At 40.2% G+C, this 23,496-nt stretch overlaps 1 non-coding gene across 1 annotated transcript; it reads left to right on the forward strand.

Moving 5' to 3' along the window:
* Positions 1-22,914: 22,914 nt before the first annotated feature.
* Positions 22,915-23,022, forward strand: LOC148577345 (small nucleolar RNA R71). Its single transcript, XR_015903413.1, has one exon. It is a non-coding gene; the product is annotated as a small nucleolar RNA R71 (small nucleolar RNA).
* The last annotated feature ends 474 nt before the right edge of the window (positions 23,023-23,496 follow it).

A 23,496-nucleotide genomic window follows, 5' to 3' on the forward strand; every position in this document is an offset into this window, starting at 1 on the left:
ACCAACGTAAAGAAATCGGCTATGGATTGCTAGAAATACATGCAAGAGCAAGAAAACCGAGAAACAAGTTGGACCCACCCATTCATGACCTCAAAGGAGTCAACCCACAAGCAACAAGTGCAAAGCGATCCAAAGAGGCCGAGAAGCAAGGCTACAACATCTCCAAAAAGTGCTAAGACAAGCACAAACGAGCAGGATATAAAACACAATATTATAACGAGCTTCAGGGTCAGCCCCGAAAGCTTGAAAATTACTTGTTGTTTTTCAAAACAAAAGTTGCTAGACAAGCAACCCAAAGGAGTATCCACAGTCGAGCAAAACATTCAAACTACAAATAAAGAGTTTAAAAGCCCACAAGCCGGGCCAACTACACAAATACCAAAGAGAAATTAGCAAAGATCAGGAGCCCTATCAGTAGCATCAGTACGAGGAGAGGGAGGGCGAGTCTGAATAGGCACAGCATCCACGGTTCCATCATCACCGTTCAGAATCTGGCAAATCCGGATCAGACACAACCAGAGGAACTAAAGAGGTCAACACTTTGGCAGAAGACACAGGAGGAGGTTCAACATCATCATCATCCTGGTCGTCAGGGACAATATTACCATCCCTCACAATATTATCCAGGCTAAAGAGAGTAAGGTCGGCCTCGGGAGCAATAATCCGAACCTGCTCCCTCAAGTTCTCATATGCAGCAGTTACACTGCCAACAAGATGACCTTGGAGCTCGGAGTAATCAGCCCGGGCATTCTCCAACTCCTCCCTCAGGTGCACCACCTCCCGATAAGATGTCACATAGCTATCCTTATGCCTCAGTGCCGTGTCCTCGGCCAGCCTCACAGAACCCGCCAGAGAAAGGGAACTCGCCTTCTCTTTCTCCAGATCCTTCTCCAGCTTGGCTACCTTTACTTCAAGCTCCTCCTTCAGGCCCTTCATCCGATCAAACTCCTGTTTAGCCTCCTCCATAAAGGCTTTGGTGGCATGAAGAGGAAGATTTTGAGCAGTTCGGTATAGGGCAGCCCCCATATATGCCATCCTAACACTGCTTCGAGTTATAAAGTCCAGATGGCGAAGGAGCGACACATCATCCATGGGAAGGACAACAAAGGGACCAATTTGCTGATCTACGAACTCGATCGCATCAAAATCAGGGGAATCAAGGTTGAAATGCTCAATTATTTTTTGCTTCTTGTTAGGAGGAGCACCAGAAGCAGTGGCAGAAGATTCAGGAGGCTCAGCCAGACGAACCCGAGGAGTGGGGATCACCTTCCTCGGCCCAGGAGAACCCGGCACGGGCAGCTTCACTTGAGCTTGAGAAGATCCCTCCCCGGCCGCCTTGTCCGAGATATTTTGTGCAGCAGCAGCCTTCTTTGCCTTCTTGTAGGCCTTCATGAAATCATTGTTTTTCGACATCTCTAAAAACACAGAATCATCCACAATAACGAGTTATAGCATAGGAGAAGAAAAACTCAAAAACATATATAGAAACAAGTCAGACAGTACCCAAAGCAGTTCGAACTAAAGATGGATCATTGAAGAATGTTTTTGTATCCAGATGGGGTGGTTCCCCCCACATATCTTCAAGAACAACTACAAAAGCCCGCTCAACCTTATTAAGCATCTCCCATGTATAACGTGGCACTCTCACATTCTTTTGCCACTCTAGAGGAAAGGCAGGCTCGTCATTCTCATCAAGAAAAAAAAGGGCGGACCCCCTCAACAGCACGGACTCGGAAGAAATAATTCTTAAAATCTTTAAAAGACTCATCATACATGGCAAAAACTTTATGCCCCTGGGCCGATCTGAAAGAAAGCCAGGAAGCTTTCTTTTTGGAAGAACCTCCGGGCTTGGCCGAGACGAAAAGATAGAGGAAAAGAGTTTGAGAAGGTGTTATGCCTAACTCTTGGCAAAGAAGTTGAAATATCTTGATAAAACCCCAGGAATTCGGATGAAGCCGGGATGGAGCAATGTTACATGACCACAACAAGTCGGTCTCGAAAGTAGTAAAAGGAAAAGTAACATCCAACTGGCTGAAGAAATATTCATAGGCGTAGAAGAAGGGACGCTCCCCCTCGATGAAAGTAGGAAAACAAGCCCTTTCGTCAGAGTCAGGAGCTACAAGCTCATAATCCCTCTCCCGAGCACTGCTACCACAGATCCTATGACGTTTCCTCAGCTCTACACAAAATTCAGCATCCACGACAGAGACACACATTAGGACAAGGGAGTCCAGCCAATCGGACACCCCCTCGGGAATTTTGGAAGACATCTCTACAATGTTATTGTGAGAAGACATGAGGCCGACTAATCCTACAATAAGAAAAGAAGATTGAATTGCTAAAAAGCATCTCGGACGAAGGGCAAAGCGACTCGACTAATATGATACAGGCAAACAAACAGAAAAGGAAAATCCCAAAACTCAAACCAAAGTCCTGGGGCATCCTTCGGAGGCAGTAACAAAGCAAGGTTTCAGGAAATTTCTACAGCTTACATCCCGGCATTCATCAAACGAGAAAAGAGGGTTTCAAATAAGCAGACAAGGAAAGTAGAAACACAAAAGTCATCTAAACCACTATCTTTCTACAGTCTATCAGCGAAGAGCAAAAACCATCATCAAAAGCACAAAGCAGAAACAGCGACAACATGCAAAAACTCTAAAAGCATCAAGCAACAAGAAAGGCGAAGAAATTCATACAAAGACAAAAAAACTCCAAAATACACAACAATCAGGTGCAGTAAAAGCAACAAGATTCAAACTTTCTCCAAGCAAAAATCAAACTTTCTCAAAATCATACATAAAAATAACAGAGGAGGAAAAAATCGAACCTGGAAAACAGGAGAAAACCTCGAAAGAAAGCTGAGGAGCAAGAAGCGACAGAGCCAACCTTCGAACGGAAAAAAAATTCGTCGGAAGAAGACGAAGGGATAAATCCAGAATCACTCCTTTTTTCCACAGAAAAGCGCTAGTAGAGCAGGCGTCGCAGGAAGAAACTGTGAAAAAACTAGGAAAAACAGAAAATGAAAGAGCAAAGGGAGAGGTTACAAAGGGAAACGAAGAAGAGAAAACCGTTTCTGATGGCAAATTCAAACCAAAGGAAACAGGGCATTTGAAGTCAATTAATGAGGGCATTAAACCCTCGCACGTTCCCAAAGCGCTGATATAAAAGCACGCGCTTTTAAAGGAAAAACATTCCGCATTCAAAAAGGCCCTACAAAGAAAGGAATCGACAAAATGCTTGAGTTCGGTTTCACTAGAAAAGGACCGAAGTCAAGGACTCGACCTCAACAAAAAGACCGAGCTCAAGCAGGGGCACTGTTCATATCCTGAGTCCAGCTATCTGACTTGGGATGATTGGAGATAAAGTGACTGACCTCTTCAGGTCAGACTATCCGACCTCTCTCCAAAAGAGGTCGGCCAAATCGAAAGGAAATCCCAAAAAGGGCCCAACTCAAAGGAACACAACCGAAATTCAAAAGCGGCTCAAGCCTATAGAGAGAAGGGCGGTTCCGTTGAAGATAAGCTGACCTCACCAAAGATAAGATAAGATAAGATAAGATAACTAACTTATCTTATCTAAGAAGGTCACTTCTCACTACTATAAATACACTGGAGCACCCAGGTATAACTCATACTCTGATTCTACAAAAAACCTATTTAATACCCATGCCAACTTAAGCATCGGAGTCTCTTGCAGGTACCCCCACCCTCCAGTGACTAAGGATCAGAAGTGCAGCCAGTCCAACGAGTCGGACACAACAAGCTCCGGCCGCCACTAGCCAACCGAACACGTCATCCCCGACCAGTACAGAAGATCTCATCCGAGATCGACCTACAGTTTCAGGTAACCCTCGGAACACCTCCAATCAGAGCAAGCAGTTTTGAGCTAAATCCTCAGCTCATTGTCATGGTGCAGCAAAATTGCCAGTATTCCGTTCTTCTATAGGAAGAACCTACCGAGTTTCTGGTACAGTTCTTGCAAATTACTGACACAGTACGTGACAAGGAAGTAGATCAGGATGTCTGCAGATTATTATTGTTTTCATTTGCTGTAAAAGATCAAGCTAAAAGGTGGTTAAATAACCAACCCACAGCAAGCATAAGAACATGGAAACAGTTGTCAGACAAATTCCTAAATCAATATTTCCCTCCAAAGAGGATGACACAGCTAAGGCTGGACATCCAAGGCTTTAAACAAGAGGATGATGAATCCCTTTATAACGCCTGGGAGAGGTACAGAGGGATGCTAAGGAAATTTCCCTCTAAAATATTTTTAGAGTGGGTGCAGTTAGACATCTTCTACTACGGGCTTACAGAAAAAGCTCAAATATCTCTAGATCACTCAGCTGGTGGATCTATACACATGAGAAAGACAATTGAAGAGGCTCAAGAGCTCATTGATATAGTTTCTAGAAATCAGCATCTGTACTTAAGCAGTGAGTCTTCCCCGAAAGAAGAGGCTAAAGCAGTATCCACTGAACTTAGTCCTCAAGAACAAGTTGCTGAACTCAATCAGCAATTACTTATTATAACAAAATAGTTCGCAGAATTCAAGGAGGTGCTCTAAGACCCTAAAAATGCTAACCAGAATATGGAAGCACAATTGGATCAGGCAAGATAGTAGCTATCTAAACAGATAATAGAAGAATGCCAAGCTGTTCAATTAAGGAGTGGGAAGACATTGAATAATTCAGCTCAAGGTAGCAGAAAGCCAAGAAAGGAACAACTGACAGAAGATGACCAAACCACTGCTCAAAATCCCTCTGAGGACAGTAAGAGCCCAGAGAGGAATTCTTCTGGCGTTCAAATGCCAGAAAAGGGTGAAAAACTGGCGTTAAACGCCCATTCCATGCCCAGTTCTGGCGTTCAAATGCCAGAAAAGGGTGGAAAATTGGCGTTAAACTCCCATCCAACCCCTAATCCTAGCGTTCAAACGCCAATGAGGGATCAGACACATGCAAGTGCTGATTGTAACCCTCCTAAGAAGGCTTCTCTAACCACCTCTGTAGGAAATAAACCTGCAGCAACTAAGGTTGAGGAATACAAAGCCAAGATGCCTTATCCTCAGAAACTCCGCCAAGCAGAACAGGATAAATAATTTTCCCGCTTTGTAGACTATCTCAGGACTCTTGAAATAAAGATCTCGTTTGCAGAGGCACTTGAGCAAATACCCTCTTATGCTAAGTTTATGAAAGAGATCTTAAGTCATAAGAAGGATTGGAGAGAAACTGAAAAAGTTTTTCTCACTGAAGAATGCAGTGCAGTCATTTTGAAAAGCTTACCAAAGAAGCTTAAGGATCCCAGAAGCTTTATGATACCATGCACATTAGAGGGTGCTTATACCAAGACAGCTCTATGTGACCTTGGAGCAAGAATCAACCTAATACCTGGATCCACTATCAGAAAGCTTGGCTTGACTAAAGAAGTCAAACCAACCCGAATATGCCTCCAACTTACTAATGGCTCCATTAAATATCCATCAGGTATAATTGAGGACATGATTGTTAAGGTTGGGCCATTTGCCTTTCCTACTGACTTTGTAGTGCTGGAAATGGAGGAGCACAAGAGTGCAACTCTCATTCTAGGAAGACACTTCCTAGCAACTGGACGAACTCTCATTGATGTACAAAAAGGGGAAGTGACCCTAAGAGTCAGTGAGGATGAGTTCAAGTTAAATGCTGTCAAAGCTATGCAGCATCCAGACACATCAAATGACTGCATGAGCGTTGATATTATTGACTCCTTGGTGGAAGAGATCAATATGACTGAGAGTCTTGAATCAGAGCTAGAGGACATCTTTAAAGATGTTCAGCCTGATCTGGAGGAACCAGAGAAAACAGAAGAACCTCTGAAAATTCCTCAGGAAGAGGAGAGGACTCCTAAACCTAAGCTCAAACCACTACCACCATCCCTGAAATATGCGTTTTCTGGGAGAAGATGACACTTTTCCTGTGATGATAAGCTCTGCCTTAGAGCCACAGGAAGAGAAAGCACTACTTAAGGTGCTAAGGACACACAAGACAGCTCTTGGGTGTTCCATAAGTGACCTTAAGGGCATTAGCCCCGCCAGATGCATGCACAAGATCCTATTGGAGGATGATGCTAAGCTAGTGGTTCAACCACAGAGGCGGTTAAATCCGGCCATGAAGGAAGTGGTGCAGAAAGAGGTTACTAAATTACTAGAGGCTGGGATTATTTATCCTATTTCTGATAGCCCCTGGGTGAGCCCTGTCCAAGTCGTCCCAAAGAAGGGAGGTATGACAGTGATTCATAATGAAAAAATGAACTAGTTTCTACAAGAACAGTTACAGGATGGCGTATGTGTATTGACTACAGAAGGCTCAATACAGCTACTAGAAAGGATCATTTTCCTTTACTATTCATAGACCAGATGTTAGAGAGACTAGCAGGTCATGAATACTACTGCTTTTTGGATGGTTATTCAGGTTACAACCAAATTGCAGTAAACCCTCAAGACCAAGAAAAAATAGTATTTACATGTCCTTCTGGAGTATTTGCCTACAGAAAGATGCCTTTTGGTCTGTGCAATGCACTTGGAACCTTTCAGAGGTGCATGCTCTCTATCTTCTCTGATATGGTAGAGAAATTTCTGGAAGTCTTCATGGATGACTTCTCAATATTTGGAGACTCATTCAGCTCCTGTCTTGACCATCTAGCACTTGTTCTGAAAAGATGCCAAGAGACTAACCTAGTTTTAAACTGGGAAAAATGCAACTTTATGGTGACTGAAGGAATTGTCCTTTGGCATAAAATTTTGAATAGGGGAATAGAGGTAGATCAAGCTAAGGTAGAGGTAATTAAAAAATTACCACCACCTACCAACGTTAAAGCAATAAGAAGCTTTTCTGGGGCATGCAGGATTCTATAGGAGGTTTATAAAGGATTTCTCAAAAATTGCAAAACCTCTGAGCAATCTGCTAGCTGCTGACACACCATTTATCTTTGATACAGAGTGTCTGCAGGCGTTTGAAACTCTAAAAGCTAAACTGGTCACAGCACCAGTCATTTTTTCACCAGACTGGACATTACCATTCGAACTAATGTGTGATGCCAGTGACCATGCCATTGGTGCAGTATTGGGTGAGATGCATAACAAGCTTCTGCATCTCAGTAGGATCAAAAGTGATTGTGTACACTAACCATGCTACTCTTAAATATCTACTCACGAAGCAGGATTCAAAACCCAGGCTCATAAGATGGGTGTTGCTTTTGTAAGAGTTTGATATAGAAATAAGAGACAGAAAAGGGACAGAAAACCAGGTAGCTGATCACCTGTCCAGGATAGAACTAGTAGCAGGGGCGTCCCTCCCTCCTACTGAGATCTCTGAGACCTTCCTGGATGAATAACTCTTTGCCATTCAAGAAGTACCATGGTTTACAGACATTGCAAACTATAAAGCTGTGAGATTCATACCCAAGGAGTACAGCAGGCAGCAAACAAAAAAATTAATTTCTGATGCTAAGTTCTACTTATGGGATGAACCATATCTCTTTAAGAGATGCGCATAGGGAATGATCCGCAGATGCATGCCTAGAGAGGAGGCACAGAGGATCCTATGGCATTGCCATGGATCACAATATGGAGGACATTTCGGAGGTGAGCGAATAGCCACAAAAGTTCTCCAATGTGGCTTCTTCTGGCCTACCCTCTATAGAGACTCCCAATAGTTTGTACGTAACTGTGACAGTTGCCAGAGAGCTGGTAATCTGCCTCATGGTTACGCCATGCCTCAGCAAGGGATCTTAGAGATCGAGTTGTTTGATGTATGGGGTATTGACTTCATGGGGCCTTTCCCACCATTATACTCAAACACTTACATTCTGGTGGTAGTAAACTATGTATCTAAATGGGTAGAGGCAACTGCCACACCCACTAATGATACTAAGACAATGCTGAAGTTCCTCTAGAAGCATATCTTCAGCAGATTTGGTGTCCCTAGAATACAAATCAGTGATGGAGGGACTCATTTCTGCAATAAACAGCTTGACTCTGCTCTGATCTGATATGGAATTAACCACAAACACTACAAGAAAAAAGGCCTGTCGGCACCCTTTTTTCTTGCTACGCTTTTAAAGCATGCCCAAAAGTGGTCTATGGGCACGCTTTTGCGAGGGTGGCCACTGATTTGTGATTTGGCCACACTTTTTTTTGCCACGCTTTTTATAGAGAAAAATTGGCACGCTTTTACGAGGGTGGCTACTTATTTGAAATTTGGCCACGCTTTCTTACTGCCACGCTTGAAAAGCGTACCCATAGAGAGAAATCATCATGCTTTTACGAGAGTGGCCACTGATTTGATATTTGGCCACACTTTTTTTGCCACGCTTGAAAAGCGTGGCCATAGAAGGAAACCGGCACGCTTGAAAAACGTGGCTATACTGTGTTTATTTTGGCACCGTAAAAAAACGTGCCGACAGAGTTTCCTCCCCTAAAATTTAGTTTCCCACCTATTCTTCCCACACTTAACCTTTTTTTTTAAGTTATCAAATTTTACCCTAAAAATAATAACAATAACACACACTAACTAAAAACAATGAAACCTAAAAATTCACTTTCAAACCCTAAAAGCTGAGGCGCCGTCAGCTTCATCTTCTCGATCGAACCCAGCCTTGGCGTCGTTCATCCATCTTCAACGTTCAGCCTCATCTTCTGGAACCCAGCCTTCGTCATTCATCCATCTCCATCATCATCATCATCACTGCCCTTCATCGAACCCAGAAAACCCTCACCTCGATCACGCCGCCATCTATCTCACTGTCGCCACCCTTCGCGCTCAAGATCGCAACCAGGTTCGTCGTTGTGTTAGCCAGCTCGCCATTCCTCTTGCTATCCTTCTCGCCGTTCTGGTCGACGTGCTGCTCGCCTCTCTCTGTCGTGGTTCTGCTCTCTCTTGCTATCCTTCTCGCCGTTCTGGTCGACGTGCTGCTCGCCTCTCTCTGTCGCGGTTCTGCTCTCAGTGCTGCTTGAAAGTTATTGCTCAGTTGTGCTCCATCTTCGTTTTTTAAAATGCTCCATCTTGCTGAGTTGCTGTGCTGCTGTTTTAATTTGTAAAATAGATGATTATTGAATGTTTTCTGCTGTTTTATTGATTAGTGATGAGGTCTTGCTGTTTTACTTTGTAATGAAGAAAATTGGATGATTATTGAATAATGTTTTCTGCTGTTTTGTTGAATTGATTAATGGTTAGCTCTTGCTTTTTATTGAATGATTTCTGCTGTTTTCTGCTGTTTTAACTGCATTCTATAATTATTGATGTTATTGTTCTTGGATTTGTGCTTACATTGCGAAACTAAAATTGAACATTTGTGTTTGTGTGTTTTTCAGACGATAAATCTGGTTGCAATTTGCACCCCTGCGGATTACAATACCTGTCCCTTTGACACAATTTACAGCAACTTCATCGATGCTCTCCCTGTGGTACGTGTTCTTCGTGTGATTAGGTCAAATTGTAAATAATTAAAGGCCAAATATTAATGTTGGAGCTGAATGGGATGTGTGATTTTGATTTTTGATGTGTTGTTTCTGTTTTAGGTGAAGTACTACTCTGAGAATAACAAGAGGCTTATTCACTTCTCTACTGTTCCTCTATTTTGGACCGCTGAGAATTTCAGGTCCTTTCCACTTTTCGCTTCACTTATTTATTGATTTGTTTATCTATTTATTTGGTTTTGAATTTGAAATATAGGAATAGGAGTAAGATGCTTGGGAAGTTTTGAAATAGAATTATTCATGATCATTCTTTTGAAACCGAAAAGATCTTATTAACCTATATGAAGTTACTCTTTTCTGGCGGAAGTATTTCCTTAATTTTTATTTTCTAAAGTCTTGATCATACTTTGTATGTTTAAACTTGATGCTATTGGTAAATGATTCTTGGTAGTGGATTCAGTATGTTAATTAATTTAGCTTTATATGGTTTCAGAATATTTTCATACTATTATTTTGATTGCTATTTTAAGAGCAGGAATTGGAAAGCATACTCCAAAAGAGTTGCCATTGTTTTTCTTGGTTGATGTGCTATTAGTGTTTCATTTTTTCAATGTTAAAACTTAATTTTATGTATTATATTTAACTCAGATACACGGATCATCCAAGACATATTAACAGAAAGAGAAGGCGTCACTCCTTTGCATTTATTATGTCAACCTAGTGTACCTGATAGATCTTTTCCTGTATATTTTTTGCTTGTAGCCTGTCCAGATTCTAGTTAAGATGTTAATGTGAGAAATGAGACTTGAAAGCCTTTCGAGTGCTGCTTGGCTGGCTCAAGCGGAAGGATTCAGCTGGCAACACTCCATCTGAAAACTCCATCTGAGGTCTCTGATTCTTTAGAACACTCCATCTTGAACTGGAAGGATTCAGCTGGGAACACCATTTTGCACATAGCAACACTCAATGATAACAATCAGGTATTTGTGACTACTTACATATACATCTGAAAACTACAGTCCAACTGATATACTCTCTAGTCCTTTCCTTTCATATGGATAAAATAATAACACATGGAAGTATTAAAATAAAATAGCATTGAATGTAATTGACGCATCAACAAACAAATTTATGTTGAATTATAGTCTAAAAAAAACACAAAATTTGATGGATACAAATGCTTGATTACATATCCCTCATATCTTGATGACAACTTTCACACAATTGGGCTATTTAAAAAGCTCAAATGCTTGATTTATATCTGCCAATTGAACCTCATGAGTGTATAATTCTTCAAGAGGAAATTCTTGTGAAGTAATAATGTTCTTAGATTAGGAATAATTTTATACACGTTATTATTGTGATCATGTAATGATTAAATAAGAAAAGAAAAATCAAATGGCTCAACTCAACTCACCACATTTGTCAGCTGGGAACTTAGTTCCAATTCAACTTTTTTCATGAGGGGACCAACCAACTTGTTTGTGTTTTCAATTTCAAAGACAAAAATTGATTTCAACTCTTTTGCATGTCTCTAACTTTGATCTGAGTGAGTTTACTGTGGCTGTAGATTGACACCTGCAATGCCTTCTACTGTGAAGGCTTCACTCCCAACAAGAATTACAAGCCCAAGATGTGGACTGAGAATTGGACTGGCTGGTATATATCTCATAAAAATGCTACCATTTTTGAGAATTTTTTACCTGGGGTCCTTTAGTTTTGTTGTTTCAATCTTTTGTTTAACTCTGCATTTTTGTAGGTACACTGGTTTTGGTGGCACAACCCTCATCAGACCAGCAAAAGACATAGCATTCTCGATTGCCAGATTCATTCTGAATCGTGCTCGTTTGTTAATTACTGTATGGTATGTTGCTGCTATGCATTTTTGTTGTAGACATAACTATGTGATTTGGGTCTCATGTATGATGTATCTAATTTTTGTGTGAAGTATCATGGAGGAACTAATGATTGAATAAATTGATGATACATACTAATGATTACTTGAGATGATGCTGGACTATTTGTTATATATGATGCAGTTAATTGATGATAATATATGTGAATTGTTTGAGTGATTTGTGGCTGGATTACTATGTTAAGTAATGCAGAAATTGTTGATTTCATATGAGTATGCTTAAATGTGAAAAGTGACCAAAAATGGTAATTTATTAATCCTGAGCACTTGAGGCTGATTTAATCTTTCTAACAAGTCACAATAAGTAAAATAAAGTTAAAATGCAAGGTTAGAGTGAGTGAAAAGCTAGGAATCAATTTTTGACCTCTCAAAACCCGAGGTTACATGTTGCAGAATTGTGCAGTTTTGGGCAGCACTTTGTGAGCAAAACTGGGAGCAATCTAGCCACTCAAAATGAGTGAAATTATTTTTCTATGAAATCTTGAGATGTCTAGATTGTTCTGCTAAAATTTCATAATTTTCCGATGTGTGGTTTGGGAGATATGATTTTTAGAAAATCGTCATTTTCTGCAGAAACAATGCTGTCCGAATTCTGGAACAGCAATTTCAAAACCACATATCTCAATACTCTGAAACTCTTTGGAGATGAAACCAAAGAGAGGTGAAATATTAGGATTTCTAGTATTTTATATCCAAATTTTAGGACAATTAAAGTTATGTAGAGAAAGTTGTGCCTTCAGGCATATTTCGAGAGGCATAACTTTTTCTAGAGAAGTGAAAATGCTCTGGAACTTAAACTGGGTGAAATATGGGTAAGTCTAGTTCAACCACACCAAAATTTAAGAGAATCCAACCAAAGATGAATTTTATATGATTTTTCTAAATTGGTTACTGCTTGCTGTTTTTCTGAAGTGTACTAAATCACTTGCCGATTTTTTTCAGACATTTGTTATTCATATTATGTTTTATAGTTTGCTTACTGTTTGTTTTTTTGTTATTCATATGATCATACTTACAGATTATTCGTGAATTGTATTGTGGAGCTTTCCATGTGGTTGCTTTATCCGAGAAAGGCCTAGTACAAACTTGGGGTGATTTAATGACATTTCTTAATTTTCTTTCTAGAAATTCATTTTTGTTTATGTTTGTAAATTTCATGTACACTGTCGTTGTGTGTATAGAGATAACATGGCTAATTTGGTTTGAATTTTATTAATGTAATACTAATTTTTATTGATTTTTTTAAATGACATTTACATATTTATGTCAATGTTTTTTTATTGTTTTTGGAGTGTATTAGAGTGCATGTAAAAGCAAATACTATTTTTTTTTAATTTAATAAGGATATAGCCACGCTTTAAAAGCGTGGCAATAGGTTTATCTTTAGGTACGTTTAAAAGTGTAGCCTTATCTTTCTCTATCGGCACGCTTTTGAAGTGCACCCAAAACCAATCTTCTGGGCACATTTAAAAAGCGTGGCGATATGTGACCTTTTCAGTACGCTTTTAAAGCGTAGCTATAGGTTAACCCCTATGGCCACGCTTTTAAGCGTGGCAAGAGATATAACCGTGGCAGAAAAGAAAGCGTGCCGATAGATCCACAAAAGTGTGGCGATAGAGCAATCGGCACGCTCGCAGATGTGACCCTTTCAAAAGCGTACCGATAGCTCAAAAAGCGTGGCGAAAAGCTATCGGTACGCTTTTTAGCACTTTTCGGCACGCTTTAAAAGTGTGGCAAAAAGCTTATTTTCTTGTAGTGAAAGTAGCAACTCCATATCATGCACAGACAAATAGGTAGGCTGAAGTCTCAAATAGAGAACTAAAACGAATCCTGGAAGGGACTGTAAGTACCCGTAGAAAGGATTGGGCAAGGAGTCTGGATGATGCTCTATAGGCATACAGAACTGCATTCAAAACTCCTATAGAGACCTTTCCATACCAGCTTGTGTATGGAAAAGCCTGTCACCTACCAGTGGAATTGGAACACAAGGCCTATTGGGTAACCAGATTCCTAAACCTTGATGCCAAGTTAGCTGGAGAGAGAAGATTGCTCCAGTTGAATGAGGTAGAGGAATTCAGACTCAATGCTTTCGAAAATGCAAAAATTTACAAGGAGAAAGCAAAAAAGTGGCATGACAAAAAATTGTCATCCAGAGTCTTTGAGCCAAGACAGAAGGTTCTGCTGTTTAACTCTAGGCTCAGATTATTCCCTGGGAAATTAAAATCCCGATGGAGGGGACCATATGTGATTACAAGTGTGTCACCATATGGATATGTAGAGCTTCAGGATATTGACTCTGATAAAAAGTTCATTGTTAATGGACAGAGAGTCAAGCATTATCTTGAAAGCAATGTTGAGCAAGAATGCTCAAAACTGAGACTAGATTAAAGCTCAGTAAAGTCCAGCTAAAGACAATAAAGAAGCACTTGCTGGGAGGCAACCCGGCCATTAGCAAAGTTTATTTGTTATTTAAAATAATAATTATAGGAGTTTGATATAAATTATATTCAAGGTTAATTATCAATTACAGGAGTTCACAAAGTTACAGAAGGATTCAGAGCATAAAGCAGAGAAAAGGAACTCACTGGCACGAAAACGCCAGTAAGGAGTACTTTGGGCGTTAAACGCTAGAATGGGTACCATTCTGGGCATTTAACGCCAGTAAGGATAGCATCCTGGGCGTTTAGAAAAACGCCCAGTGATAAAAGATTTCTGGCGTTTAACGCCAGCCAGGGTACCTGGCTCGGCATTAAACGCCCACAATGGCCAACATATGGGCGTTAAACGCCAGAATGGATACCATTCTGGGCGTTTAACGCCAAAAAAGGCAGGGGGAGGAGATTTTGTTTTCACTTCAAATTTTTTCAAACTTTCATGTTTTAATTCATAATTTTCTACATAAACATGTTACAAATTTTCATCACTCACAATCCAACTTCAAAAATTTATAAATTTCTAAATCACTTTTCAATTTTCTTTCAAATCCTTTCCAAATCTTTTTCAAAAATTCATTTATCTTTTCAATTCCTTTCGAAATCTTTTCCAACTCATCATATCTTCTTTTAATTCTTAGATGCATCAACAAATTTTCATATTTAACTTCTTTATATCTTTTTCATATCTTTTGAATTTTAAAATCTCATCTTTTTCATATCATGATTCATTTTTTTACCAATCATATCTTTCTATCATATCTTTTTCAAAATTTTCGGAACCCCACCCCTCTACCTTTAATTACACGTTCGGCCACCCCCTCTCATCCACAACTCGAATTTGGCTCTCCTCATATTCATCTCCTTTCCTTTCTTTTGCTTGAGGACAACCAAACCTCTAAGTTTGGTGTATTTTTCCGTGATCACCGAGCTAAGACTCACTAAGATCATGGCTCCTAAGGGAAAACAATCCACTTCAAGAGGTAAGAAAGAGAATACTACAAAGCCACTTTGGAATCAAGAGAGGTTCTTAACCAAAGAACATGCAGACCATTACCACAAAATAATGGGTTTGAGGTCAGTAATCCCGGAAGTTAAATTCGATCTAAAAGAAGACGAATATCCGGAGATCCAAGAGCAGATTCGAAATAGAGGCTGGGAAATTCTAGCTAATCCTGAGATAAAGGTGGGAAGAAACGTTGTTCAGGAATTCTACTCAAATCTGTGGCTGACAGATAAGTAGAGAATGACTGGAACTGCCTTTCATACCTTATGAACCATGGTCAGAGGGAGGATTATTTACTTCCATCTTGACAAAATATGAGAGGTCTTCAAGCTGCCTCAACTGCAAGATGATCTAGAATCCTTTAATAGGAGAATGGTGAGAATGGATAAACAATTAGACCAAGTTCTAGAGGACATATGCCTCCCTGGAGCCAAGTGGATAACCAACTCAAAAGGTGTCCCAAACCAACTCAAGAGAGGAGATCTCAAACCAGTGGCTAGGGGCTGGCTGGACTTCATTGGGCATTCTATACTGCCCACTAGCAACCGCTCTAAGGTCACTGTCAAAAGAGCAGTGATGATTAATTGTATTATGCTGGGAAACAAAGTAGAGATTCATCATCTGATTTCTTGTGAAATCTACACAATTGCAAATAAGAACTCCACTGAAGCCAAATTGGCTTACCCAAGCTTAATCTCTCTGCTATGTAAAGATGCTGGGGTGAAGATGGGAGTTGATGAGTTCATCCCTATCGACCACCCAATCACCAAGAAGTCAATGGAAGGACAACAGGTGCAAGATAACTCTATCAAAAGGAGGATGCAGGAATTCTTCCCAGAAATCCCTCAGATTGACTACTGGACCCGCCTAGAAGCATCTGTCACCAAGCTGCAAGAAGCTATGGATCAACTTAAGGAAGAACAGTAGAATCAAAATAGCATGCTCTGCAAGCTACTTAAGGAATAGGAGAAGCAAGGGCGTGAGCTACAGGAGCTGAAGCGCCAGAAGCTCTCCCTTGAGGGACCAGATACCCCACAGATTGAAGGAGCATCCACTTCTCAAAATCAAGGTTGTTGAGTCCTAACTCTGTGATAAATTTTATTATTAGAGATCTATTTTAATAGTCATTTATTTTTATGTTTTTATTTTTCTGTCTTCTATTATTTTTGGTCTGCTCTTATGTTTATTTTAAGTCTTATTTTTATTTCATGATTAATAAAATTTAGATTCCATGCCTTAAAGCTATGAATGTCCTATGAATCCTTCACCTTTCTTAAATGAAAAATTGATCTTAATTACAAAAGAACAAGAAGTACATGATTTCGAATTATATCCTGAAAATAGTTTAATTATTTTGATGTGGTGACAATATCTTTTGTTTTCTGAATGAATGCTTGAATAGTGCATATTTTTGAATTTCTTGTTTATGAATGTTAAAATTGTTGGCTCTTGAAAGAATGATGAAAAAGGAGAAATGTTATTTGATAATCTGAAAAATCATAAAATTGATTCTTGAAGCAAGAAAAAGCAGTGAATATAAAGCTTGCGAAAAAAAAAGAGAAAAAAAAAAAGCAAGCAGAAAAAGCCAATAGCCCTCTAAACCAAAAGGCAAGGGTAAAATAAGAAGGATCCAAGGCTTTGAGCATTAATGGATAGGAGGGCCCTGGTGCACGAAATCGTGATTGTTCATTCCTTGGTAACGGCGCCAAAAACTTAATACGCACGTTCATGATCTTAATTCTTTGTCACAACTTCGCACAACTAACCAGCAAGTGCACTGGGTCGTCCAAGTAATAAACCTTATGCGAGTAAGGGTCGATCCCACGGAGATTGTCGGCTTGAAGCAAGCTATGGTCACCTTGTAAATCTCAGTCAGGCAGATTCAAATGGTTATAGAGTTTTAATAATTAAAAGATAAATAAACCGTAAAAAAAGATAGAGATACTTATGTAATTCATTGGTGAAAATTTCAGATAAGCATATGGAGGTGCTTAGTTCCTTCTGAATCTCTGCTTTCCTACTGTCTTCATCCAATCCTTCATACTCCTTTCCATGGCAAGCTGCATGTTGGGCATCACCGTTGTTAATGGCTAAATCCTGTCCTCTCAGTGAAAATGGTCCAAATGCGCTGTCACCGCACGGCTAATCATGATCTGTCGGTTCTCGATCATGCTAGAATAGGATTCAGTAATCCTTTTGCGTCTGTCACTATGCCCAGCACTCGCGAGTTTGAAGTTCGTCACAGCCATCCCTTCCCAGATCCTACTCGGAATACCACAGACAAGGTTTAGACTTTCCGGATCTTAAGAATAGCCGCCAATAATTCTAGCCTATACCACGAAGACTCTGATCGTAGATCAGGAGGCTAAGAGATATGCATTCAAGCTTGTTTGCATGTAGAACGGAAGTGTTTGTCAGGCACGCGTTCATAAGTGAGAATGATGATGAGCATCACATAATCATCACATTCATCATGTTCTTGTGTGCGAATGAATATCTTAGAGAAGAAATAGGCTTGATTTGAATAGAAAAACAATAATACTTTGCATTGATTCATGAGGAACAGCAGAGCTCCACACCTTAATCTATGGTGTGTAGAAACTCTACCGTTGAAAATACATAAGAACAAGGTCCAGGCATGGCCGAATGGCCAGCCCCCTAAACGTGATCAAGAGATCAAAAGTGATACAAGGATAGTCTCAAAAATGATCAAAAGATTCAAAGATGTAAAAACAATAGTAAAAAGTTCTATTTATACTAAACTCGTTACTAGGGTTTACAGAGATAAGTGAATGATGTAGAAATCCACTCCCGGGCCCACTTGGTGTGTTCTTGGGCTGAGCATTGAGCTTTCATGTGTAGAGACTCTTTTTGGAGTTAAACGCCAGGTTGTAGCCTGTCTATGGCGTTTAACTCTGATTTGCAACCTGTTTCTAGCGTTTAACGACAGAATACGACAGAAAGCTGGCGTTGAATGCTAGTTTGCGTCATCAAAACTCGGCCAAAGCATGGCCTATTATATATTGATGGAAAGCCCTGGATGTCTACTTTCCAACTCAATTGAGAGAGCTCCATTTGGACTCTTGTAGCTCTAGAAAATCCACTTTGAGTTCAGGGAGGTCAGAATCCAACAGCATCTGTAGTCCTTCTTCAGCCTCTGAATCTGATTTTTGCTCAAGTCCCTCAATTTCAGCCAGAAATTACCTGAAATCACTTAAAAACACACAAACTCATAGTAAAGTCCAGAAATGTGATTTTTATATAGAAAATAATAAAAATATACTAAAAACTATGTCAAAACAATGCCAAAAAGCGTATAAATTATCCGCTCATCACAACACCAAACTTAAATTGTTGCTTGTCTCCAAGAAACTAAAAATCAAAGAGGATAAAAAGAAGAGAATATACTATAAATTCCAAAATATCAATGAAACTTAGCTCCAATCAGATGAGCGGGACTAGTAGCTTTTTTCCTCTGAACAGTTTTGGCATCTCACTTTATCCCTTGAAGTTCAGAATGATTGGTATCTATAGGAACTCAGAATTCAGATAGTGTTATTGATTCTCCTAGTTCAGTATGTTGATTCTTGAACACAGCTACTTTATGAGTCTTGGCCGTGGCCCTAAGCACTTTGTTTTCCAGTATTACCACCGGATACATAAATGCCACAGACACATAACTGGGTGAACCTTTTCAGATTGTGACTCAGCTTTGCTAGAGTCCCTAATTAGAGGTGTCCAAGGTTCTTAACCACACTCTTCTTTTTGCTTTGGACCTCGACTTTAACCGCTCAGTCTAAAGTTTTCACTTGACACCTTCACGCCACAAGCACATGGTTCGGGACAGCTTGGTTTGGCCGCTTAGGCTAAGATTTTATTCCTTTAGGCCCTCCTATCCATTAATGCTCAAAGCCTTGGATCCTTTTTACCCTTGCCTTTTTTTTCGCCATTTTTCTTTTCTTTTTTTTTTCCGCAAGCTTTTGTATTCACTGCTTTTTCTTGCTTCAAGAAACAATTTTATGATTTTTCAGATTATCAATAACATTTCTCCTTTTCATCATTCTTTCAAGAGCCAACATATTTAACATTCATAAATAATAATATCAAAAGACATATGCACTGTTCAAGCATTCATTCAGAAAATAAAAGGTATTGTCACCACATCAAAATAATTAAACAAATTTCAAGGATGAATTCGAAATTCATGTACTTCATGCTTTTAAGAAAGGTGATGGATTCATAGGACATTCATAGCTTTAAGACATAGACACTTAAACACTAGTGATCATGTAGTAAGACACAAACATAAAGAAAACATAAAGCTCAAGAACCGAAAAATAGGAAAATAAGAACAAGGAGATTAAGGAACGGGTCCACCTTAGTGAGGGTGGCATCTTCCTCTTCTTGAAGAACCAATTGTGCTCTTGAGCTCCTCTATGTCTCTTCCTTGTCTTTGTTGCTCCTCCCTCAAAGCTCTTTGATCTTTTCTAATCTCATGAAGAATGATGGAGTGCTCTTGGTGTTCCATCCTTAGTTATCCCATGTTGGAACTTAATTCTCCTAGGGAGGTGTTGATTTGCTCCCAATAGTTTTGTGGAGGGAAGTGCATCCCTTGAGGCATCTCAGGGATTTCATGGTGAGGAATTTCCTCATGCTCTTGTTGAGGTCCATGATCTCTTGTTTGCTCCATCCTTTCTTAGTGATGGGCTTGTCCTCTTCAATGAGGATGTCTCCCTCTATGTCAATTCTAGCCGAATTGTAGAGGTGGCAAATAAGGTGAGGAAAGGCTAACCTTGCCAAAGTTGAGGACTTGTCAGCCACCTTGTAGAGTTCTTGAGGTATAATCTCATGAACTTCCATTTTCTCCCCAATCATGATATTATAGATCATGATGGCCCAGTCTACAGTAACTTCAGACTGGTTGCTAGTAGGAATAATTGAGCGTTGGATGAACTCCAACCATCCTCTAGCTACAGGCTTAAAGTCCGATCTTCTCAATTGAACCGGCTTGCCTCTTGAGTCAACTTTCCATTGAGCTCCTTCAACACATATGTCCATGAGGACTTGGTCCAACCTTTGATCAAAGTTGACCCTTCTAGTGTAGGGGCGTGCGTTTTCTTGCATCATTGGCAAGTTGAACGCCAACCTTACATTTTCTGGACTGAAATCTAAGTATTTCCCCCGAACCATGGTAAGCCAATTCTTTGGATTCGGGTTCATACTTTGATCATGGTTCCTAGTGATCCATGTGTTTTCATAGAACTCTTGAACCATTAAGATCCCGACTTGTTGAATAGGATTAGAGAGAACTTCCCATCCTCTTCTTCTAATCTCTTGTTGGATCTCCGGATATTCGCTCTTTTTGAGCTTAAAAGGGACCTCAGGGATCACCTTTTTCTTGGCCACAACTTCATAGAAGTGGTCTTAATGGACCTTTGAGATGAATGTCTCCATCTCCCATGGCTCAGAGGTGGAAGCAATTGCCTTCCCTTTCCTCTTTCTTGAGGTTTCTCTGGCCTTAGGTGCCATTAATGGTTATGAAAAAACAAAAAGCAATGCTTTTACCACACTAAACTTAAAAGGTTTGCTCGTCCCCGAGCAAAAGAAGAAAGGAAGTAGTAGAAGAAGAAGAAAATGGAGGAGATGGAGGGAGAAGGTGTATTCGGCCAAGGGGGAGAAGTTGTGGTTGTAATATGTGAAAATGGAGTAGTGTTGAGGGCTTTATATAGGGGTGGGGTGGGGGGTAGGTTTCGGCCATTAGGGTTGGGTTTGGAAGGGAAAAGAATTTAAATTTTAGAGGTAGGTGGGGTTTATGGGGAAGAGTAGATGGATGTGAGTGGTTGAGGGTATTTAGGGAAGAGGTATGGAGGTGATTGGTGAAGGGTATTTGGGGAAGAGAGGTATGAAAAGGTGTAAATAGGAGAGAAGAAGAGGTGGCATAAGTGGGGATCCTGTGGGGTCCACAGATCCAGTGGAGTCAAGGACTTAACATCCCTGCTCCATTTAGGCCTGCAAACACCCTTAGAATGCATGTCTGGCGTTAAACGCCAGCTTGTTGCTTGTTTCTGGCATTTAACGCCAATTCCATGCTCTGTTCTGATGTTAAACGCCAGTCTGGTGCTTGTTTCTGGTGTTTAATGCCAGCTTGATGCTTTTTTCTGGCGTTAAACGCCAGTTTGATGCTTCTTACTGGCGTTTAAACGCCAGTAAGCTCTTCCTCCAGCGTGAGCTATTTTTAATGCTATTTTTCATTCTGTTTTTGATTTTTCAGTAGTTTTTGTGACTTCACATGATCATCAACCTAAAGAAAACATAAAATAGCAATGGAAAATAAATAGATATAATTAAATAACATTGGATTGCCTCCCAACAAGCGCTTCTTTAATGTCAATAGCTTCACAGTGAGCTCTCATGGAGCCTCACAGATATTCAGAGCATTGTTGGAACCTCCCAACACCAAACTTAGAGTTTGAATGTGGGGGTTCAACACCAAACTTAGAGTTTGGTTGTGGCCTCCCAACACCAAACTTAGAGTTTGACTGTGGGGGGCTTTGGTTGACACTGTAGTGAGAGAAGTTTTTCATGCTTCCTCTCTATGGTTATAGAAGGAGATCCTTGAGTTTTAAATACAAGGAAGTCCTCATTCAGTTGAAGGACTAATTCTCCTCTGTCCACTTCAATCACAGCTTTTGCTGTGGCTAGGAAGGGTCTTCCAAGGATGATGGATTCATCCTCATCCTTCCCAATGTCTAGGATTATGAAATCAGCAGGGATGTAAAGGCCTTCAACCTTTACTAACAAGTCCTCTACTAATCTATAAGCCTGTTTCATTGATTTGTCTGCTATCTCTAGTGAGATTCTTGTATCTTGTACCTCAAAGATTCCCAGTTTCTCCATTACAGAGAGTGGCATGAGGTTTATCCCTGACCCAAGGTCACACAGAGCCTTTTCAAAGGTCATGGTGCCTATGGTACACGGTATGAAGAACTTTCCAGGATCTGGTTTCTTCTGAGGCAATGTCTGCCTTATCAATTCACTGAGTTCATTGGTGAATGAGGGGGTTCATCCTCCCAAGTATCATTACCAAATAAATTGGCATTCAACTTCATGATGGCTCCTAGATATTTAGCAACCTGCTCTTCAATGATGTCTTTATCCTCTTCAGAGGAAGAATAGTCATCAGAGCTCATGAATGGTAAAAAGAGGTTTAATGGAATCTCTATGGTCCCTAGATGAGCCTCAGATTCCTTTGGTTCCTCAAAGGGAAACTCCTTATTGGTTAGTGAACGTCCCAGGAGGTCTTCCTCACTAGGATTCACGCCCTTCTCCTCCTCTCTGGGTTCGGCCACACCAAGTAAGGTTATGGCCTTGCACTCTCTTTTTGGATTCTCTTCTGTATTACTTGGGAGAGTACTAGGAGGAGATTCAGTGACTCTTTTACTCAGCTGGCCCACTTGTGCCTCCAAATTTCTAATGGAGGACCTTGTTTCATTCATGAAACTTAGAGTGGCCTTAGATAGATCAAAGACTTTATTTGCTAAGCTAGATGGACTCTGCTCAGAATTCTCTGTCTGTTGCTTAGTGGTTGATGGAAAAGGCTTGCTATTGCTAAACCTATTTCTTCCACCATTATTAAAGCCTTGTTGAGGCTTTTGTTGATCCTTCCACGAGAAATTTGGATGATTTCTCCATGAGGGATTATAGGTGTTTCCATAGAGTTCACCCATGTAATTCACCTCTGCTATTGCAGGGTTCTCAGGATCATAAGCTTCTTTTTCAAAAGATGCTTCTTTAGTACTGTTGGATGCAGCTTGCAATCCATTTAGACTCTGAGAAATCATATTGACTTGCTGAGTCATTATTTTATTCTGAGCCAATATGGCATTCAAAGTATCAATTTTAAGAACTCCCTTCCTCTGAGGCGTCCCATTACTCACAGGATTCCTTTCAGAAGTGTACATAAACTGGTTATTTGCAACCATGTCAATGAGTTCCTGAGCTTCTACAGGCATTTTCTTTAGGTGAATGGATCCACCTGTAGAATGGTCTAATGACATCTTAGATAATTCAGACAGACCATCATAGAATATATCCAGGATGGTCCATTCTGAAAGCATGTCAGAAGGACACTTTTTAGTCAGTTGCTTATATCTCTCCCAAGCTTCATAGAGGGATTCACCTTCTTTCTGTTTGAAGGTTTGAACATCCACTCTAAGCTTGCTAAGCTTTTCAGGAGGAAAGAACTTGGCTAAGAAAGCCGTGACCAGCTTATCCCAAGAGTTCAGGCTATCTTTAGGTTGAGAGTCTAACCATATTTTAGCTCTGTCTCTTACAGCAAACGGGAAAAAGCATAAGCCTGTAGACCTCGGGATCAACCCCATTGGTCTTAACAGTATCACAGATCTGTAAGAATTCAGTTAAGAACTGAAAAGGATCTTCTGATGGAAGTCCATGAGACTTGCAATTCTGTTGCATTAGAGAAACTAATTGAGGCTTTAGCTCAAAATTGTTTGCTCCAATGGCAGGGATTGAGATGCTTCTTCCATGCAAGTTGGAATTTGGTGTAGTAAAGTCACCAAGCATCTTCCTTGCATCTCCACCATTGTTATTATTTTCGGCCATGTCTCCTTCTTTTTCGAAAATTTCTGTCAGATTTTCTCCAGAGAGTTGTGCTTTAGCTTCCCTTAGCTTCC

This window comes from Arachis ipaensis, chromosome B1, assembly GCF_059453495.1.
Source record: "Arachis ipaensis isolate K30076 ecotype BB chromosome B1, ASM5945349v1, whole genome shotgun sequence".
NCBI classification, from domain to species: Eukaryota; Viridiplantae; Streptophyta; class Magnoliopsida; order Fabales; family Fabaceae; genus Arachis; species Arachis ipaensis.